Below are 6,581 nucleotides of genomic sequence, written 5' to 3' on the forward strand. Positions count from 1 at the left end.
GAATGTCATCAGCAATACCTTCACAGGGGACAGCACCAGTGACACAAAACTCTTTCAAAACTATCCTCTAAGAGCCAAATTCAGATTTGCCCTTGGTTCACCTAAACTTCATGGAACCCTCTAAAGTGACTGTTGGAGAAGTACCTGTTCAAAAATCACAGCAACACAAACTGAGGCTCAAAATGAGGAGTTAAATTAGAGATGGAAATTGGCTATATGGCATCTAGTTTTAGACTTAAATATAAACATTTTTTTTCTGTTTTTGGTACATGTCCAATAACTGAACATCTGAAATAACTTTTATGCATTGGGAATAGAAATAATTAATATAGGGAGAATCAAGGATAATTTTGTCATCTTTGCAGAGAATAATTTTTTTTTTTTGTGCTTGAGTTGAACCTAAGAAACATTAAAGTAGAAAAAAAACCAACTTCAAAATTATGACCTTTCTGGTTTTTTAAAGAACCAGGAGAAGAAAAGAAAAAGAAAAGTTTTTATCATTGTTTGAGTATGAGGCTTCTTCAGAGGTACTTTTCATGTGTTTAAATAACTCCTGCATTTATTCTTTAGGTCATTTATTCTTTATTGTTCTCCAATGATCTCAGAGACCATTACCTCACAAATTCGCCAAAGTTATCAACGCCCTTAAGGAGAATCTTGGCAAATACAAGAAAATTGTGTTCTAAAAAGAGTCCTTTATGAGTTTAGTTCTGAACTTCTCTAATTGTTTTCCCTCTCTAGGACCTCAAGGGGTTTTGTGGGACCCACACATTCGTCATCATTAGGCAGCGAGGTTTGAGTAAATGGAATTATTTGTACAAAAATTAAATTGTTATATTTACATCATTTATTTGTGTGCCAAGATAGCAGTAACATCAAGTGGGTAAAACACCTACTCACCTTCAAGCATGGTGTGCTCCTTTAAATGAGTGAGTAAAGGAGTCCTCATTGAAGTCTGATCTTAACTAAACACACTTAAACTTCCTGCTTATCCTCAAGATTTTCCCCAGGCTTAGCTGCCCCCAAAATCTCTTCCCAGGGATTTTGTTCTACCAGAGGACTATCCTGTGTCTCTTCTGTTGTTGAAGGGTCTAATGGAATCCTCCTGGAGCGCTGAGGCAGCCGTGATTAATCTGCATTTAACTGCAGGGTCACAACACTTCCTGTGCGTTCATTGCAGGAGAGCTCTTCTTCCCTGATGATACAAAAAACCCACAGCCCAACCAACCAACCAACCAACCACCCATCCAACCACCCAACCACCCAACCAACCAACCAACCAACCAACCACCCAACCACCCAACCAACCAACCAACCAACCAACCAACCAACCAACCAACCAACCAACCAACCAACCAACCAACCAACCAACCAACCACCCAACCAACCAACCAGTTAACTAACTTTACATGGGAGGAAATGATGGAAGGAAATGGAAGGAAATGGAAGGAAATGGAAGGAAATGGAAGGAAATGGAAGGAAATGGAAGGAAGGAAGGAAGGAAGGAAGGAAGGAAGGAAGGAAGGAAGGAAGGAAGGAAGGAAGGAAGGAAGGAAGGAAGGAAGGAAGGAAGGAGGAAGGAAGGAAGGAAGGAAGGAAGGAAGGAAGGAAGGAAGGAAGGAAGGAGGAAGGAAGGAAGGAAGGAAGGAAGGAAGGAAGGAAGGAAGGAAGGAAGGAAGGAAGGAAGGAGGAAGGAAGGAAGGAAGGAAGGAAGGAAGGAAGGAAGGAAGGAAGGAAGGAAGGAAGGAAGGAAGGAAGGAAGGAAGGAAGGAAGGAAGGAAGGAAGGAAGGAAGGAAGGAAGGAAGGAAGGAAGGAAGGAAGGAAGGAAGGAAGGAAGGAAGGAAGGAAGGAAGGAAGGAAGGAAGGAAGGAAGGAAGGAAGGTGTGTTTGTTACATTTAGGTTTAACGTCTCCTCTGAAGTCCAAGGTACAGCAGGACATGGATTTTCTCTAACTCTTCACACACCACATTGCAGTGCTCATACAAAGCCCAGAACAATATTGATATTTTGGCAGAATTTTTTTCTCTTGCCAAGCTGGTGAATAATTCAGATTTTTATACCATCTTTCCTCCTACAAATATCAATTTCAATTTGGCTTCAGCGAAGTCTTAACATAAATATGTGATTAGAGAAGACATCTAACTTAAATTACTGTAGTTAATTTTTATGTATGTTAAATGTATGTACTCCAAGCACTCTTCTCCAATGTTACTTAAAACCCTCATATCTTTCAAATGTGGTTTATTCTTAGAAAACTCAAGCTGCTCCTAGAATTCTGCTCCCAATAAGAGACAAATTAGATAAAAACAACTTCTTGAGAGGAGAGAGCTTGCAGAGCTCTTGCAAGTAGACACGGAGTGCTGCTTAACAGCCTTCTATGCCCTTTTGGTAAGAATTATCCAATAACTAGTATATAGCAGATAGAATTTCACTTTTCCAAAATGTGTGTAGTGCATCTTCTTTCCAACCCCAGAAGTTGGAAGGATTGTGAGGGCTCTGGGAATACTGCAGATTTATTTTGGCACTGCCTAGTGCTTTAAGCATCCTGGAAATCAGCACTGGATATGTTCTCATAGTCTGGATGTAAATTAGCCATATGTGCATTAGAGGCATTATTTACAGATTGAATTGTGCAACTAACTATACTTAGGGCCTTAGATAAATTATTTCTATATTGGGTCCAATTTTTGCTGTCATTTACAGTAATATAAATCTAGGATCACTACACTGAAGTCAGTGGGGTAATTACTTTGAATTTTCTCCAGTATGACAGAGAGCAGAATTTAGTCTCTGGTTATTATTTGCAGCTCTGAAGGCCTTTCCCCTGCACTAGGAAACTACTGAGGCTCTTCTGTCACTTTGTCCACTCTCATTTTAGAATTATGCTCAGAAAGTGTACCTGCCTGTAAAAACAAAGTGACACAGGCAAAGTTAGTTGGTTTTGGAGTCTGAGTAAATAAAAATAAGAACAGTTGCCTGGTGTTAAAATCTCTTGTTGCTTTGCTCTTCATATTCCTTTGTCTTTGCTTCTGAAAGTTTTCAACCAGAGTTCTTCTGGTTAAACCTCACTAAAAAAGTCACAACTAAGTATGTTAGGACATAGACATCACCCTCTGAGCTTCTTCACCATCACTTAAAGGTGCTTTAGCAAAAGTGATTTGTCGTTACCTCAGAGTTTTCACTGTTTCTTTATGGTTTGAACAATGATGCATCCTCATTTTCTGTTGATGTTTGACAGCATTGCCTATCAATCACTGAAAAAGCAGTGAGCAACAGTAAAAGCTTTCTACAGCAGCTCTTTCGAAATTCCCATCAGCTAGAAAATTATAAAGTCAAAGATGGAGCATACTAGTCTCAATAGAAAGATAGAAACCATGCTAACACATTAGCAATTGTTCTCTAGAAACACTCTTGCTGATGCTGGGGTAGTGGGATTGTCCATATAAGAGCACAGATGTCTCATCATCCAGCAACATATGATATTAAGGCATACCAATGTTGGATGCAACTTCGTAGCTGTGGTTCAAAAGCTCATGTTAGGGGAACACACTGGGATACTGGTTATATCTTTTTCAACTCAGTGTTTCTAATGAGAAGAAGATGTCTGAATGTATTTTCTGTAAGTCATAATCATTTGAAAAAATGCATTAGCAGGCACAGGTCTCATAAGTGATTTTAAATCATCTCCATATTTTGTTTTCCTTCAGCTTCTCCTTTGTTTCTTTGCTGCTGCTGCTCAATCTCATTTTTTCTCTCCCCATATTACTGTAACAGCATGTCTGCCTTCATTTCAGTGATAGAAAAGCCTATGTGATTAAATGCTTCACTTTGGCTATCAGATATTCTTGCAGTTTATTTTATGAAGGGTCTTTTGTGCAGTGTCCTGCTACTGCCTGGGTCCTTCTGTTGCTAGTGACTGTATCAAGATGTCACAGAAGCTGATAATTGCACAACTGCTGAGTTTGAGCAGCTTGGTGATGGCTGGACAGTGCTGAGTAAAGAGGCACAAGACTAATATTACTGTGAAAATAACCTTTACTCAGCAAAACTCACAGGCAGTTGTAAATACTAACTTAAATATCATCCCAGCCAAGGTACGACTTCTCAGGGTCATCCCTGGAATTACTTAAATTGCAGAAACAGAGATTTTCTTCAACATTTAAGTATCCAGCATATGTTCCCAAAGAAGACTTTTATCCAGTGGCAAGCCTGAAATTTTAAATTTGAGAAAAAAAGAGGTAAAAGAGAGGTTAGAGCACTTGGTTTGTGCATGGCACCAGGGGGATTGCACAAAGCAGATTACCTGGGTCCACTGTTATGTTTTCTGCAGGAAAGCACAGATAAGGAGGGAATTAGGATGGAAAGAAGGGACAGTTGACCGAGCCAAGCACAGGTGACATGGCTTCCCAGAGCATCAGCACTGCTGTGAAGAGGGAACTCTTCAGGAAGCTTTTTCCTTGCTTCATATACTGATGTTGGCTTTGCCAGTTAGTTCAGCTGAAGAAGTCTGACCTGCCCCAGCACATCCTTGGTCACAGGGACCATGATGGTTAACACATTTCCCCTCTCCAGAATGCCTCACCTGGGAAACCTGCACCCAGCCCTCTTCCCAGCTCTCCTTGGTCACAGATCCACCCTGTCTGAAAAGCTTCTGGAGTGAAAAACCCACAATCCCTTTGTAAAAGTTTACCTGAGAACTAACTAACCTCACTGTTAATAATCCCATGTGTTATATCTATATTCAGAATTTGATCAGTTTCAGCTTTTATGTCTTGATTCATTTTTATATTTTAAATTATGGCACCATTACACATTTTCTCCACATGTAGGTATTAATATATTGATGAAATCTTTTAACCTTTTTTCTAATAAACAGATTGAACTGCAAACATCTATCCCTACAAGGCAGATATTCCAGATCTTGAAATCATTCTTTTCTGATCTATTTTCAATTTTCCATGGCTTCTTTGAAGTGTGAGCACCAAGACTAGTCATGATATTCCAGTAGTTTTCCCACCAGCTCACACACAGCTGTACTTCTTGTGCCAGAATCCCTGGCCCAGTAACTCTGCTGCTAGCTTAGGTTTAGGAAATTCGATCTAGGGTATTAAAACACTTGCTATATATTTTCCCTGCATAATTGGAAAGCAGTGAGAGATCAAGCAATGGATCAAATCTGCGGGGGGAGAAAAAAAAATTCCAATTCTCAAGTTAATTGTCCTGAAAAGTTTGGAGAAATAGATTGCAGAGATACTCTCCCATAGAGCAATCAAGTGCTGACTGTAAGTCTGTTTATGCTTTGGACACATCTGTATGGCAGCAGCATAAAGAGTGTGGCATGCTGTTTAATATCTGTCAGGCTTCTTTTTTAAACCACTTAATAAGCATGTATGTAAATTCTACGCAATAAAAAAGTTCTTACAACTAGAACAAGAATAACCTTTTATGTGGTGGCTCCCACCCTTAATCCCAGCTTCTACATGCCAGTTCCTCCCCCCACTTTCACATCCCCATTTCTTGACAGGTGCCAGAATGTTTCAGAATTTTCCTGCAGCTTCACCATGGGAACTGCCATTTCACCAGGAATGAATTTGACCCGCTGAGCAATAAAGCTGAGGCAAAACACTCACACTCCAGCCAGGATGGGGGAATTGCTTGTTTTTCTGTTGGCATGTTCTCCTCTGGCAATTTTTTTTCACCAAGGAGCTTTCCATGTTCATTCAACCTTCCTCTAACTTCACCTTGAGAAAGAAACAGGGCTTTGAAAGTGTCGTTTTCCCAGCAACAGCTGCTGCTTTTAGCATCCAACAGTCTTTAAATCCATAGAAAGCTAGTTTATATGGACAGGGAAGCATTAAATGCTAGGAAATGAGGGTCTTTAGGTAACTATTCCAGATCTGCTATATCTGCAGTTACAGCAATTGGTGGTGTAGGTGGTGTTCTTTTACTGGCTTTTAATGAGACACATTTATTACTGCCTTGCGATAAACCAAAGTACAGCCGTAAAAGTGACTTTCATTGAACATTTGTTTGAGTTCTGCCTGGGTCTTATAAAGCTTCATTTGTTCAAGACTTCAGTTTTTGTTTTACATGCCTGCCACCTTCTTGGTAACAGCTGTTATCTCCTTTCCTAGCTGAATACAATAGGCTTACCTTCCAGGACACAACAGGAACTTGTTTCATGACCTGTGTGAGATGGAGTTGGGATTTGGTCCTTCACAATCTGCTAAATCAGCAGAGTATCCCAGCCCCTCCATCCAGCCCTGCAGAATGTGGGCTCAGAATAAACTGCTCATGTTTATTTGTTGAAATTTCACAGCGGTTTAAAACAGTCACTGTGAAGGTTGGTAACAGAAGTGAAATTTTAGAACAACATCAAATCCAGCAGTCTTTGTTCAGAGGACTGAAGACCCGTTGGCTTGAGAGCTCCTTGGTAGACCCAAACCTTCTGCCACAGCATGGTGATAAAAATAAATGGGCTTTTTTTAGGTCCAGCAGTGAATTTAAAGCTTATGCATTTCCTTCATCTGCTGGGCTAGGTCACATTTCACTAAATATATGTTCTAATATTGCAGCTAA

Source organism: Serinus canaria, chromosome 6, assembly GCF_022539315.1.
Source record: "Serinus canaria isolate serCan28SL12 chromosome 6, serCan2020, whole genome shotgun sequence".
NCBI classification, from domain to species: Eukaryota; Metazoa; Chordata; class Aves; order Passeriformes; family Fringillidae; genus Serinus; species Serinus canaria.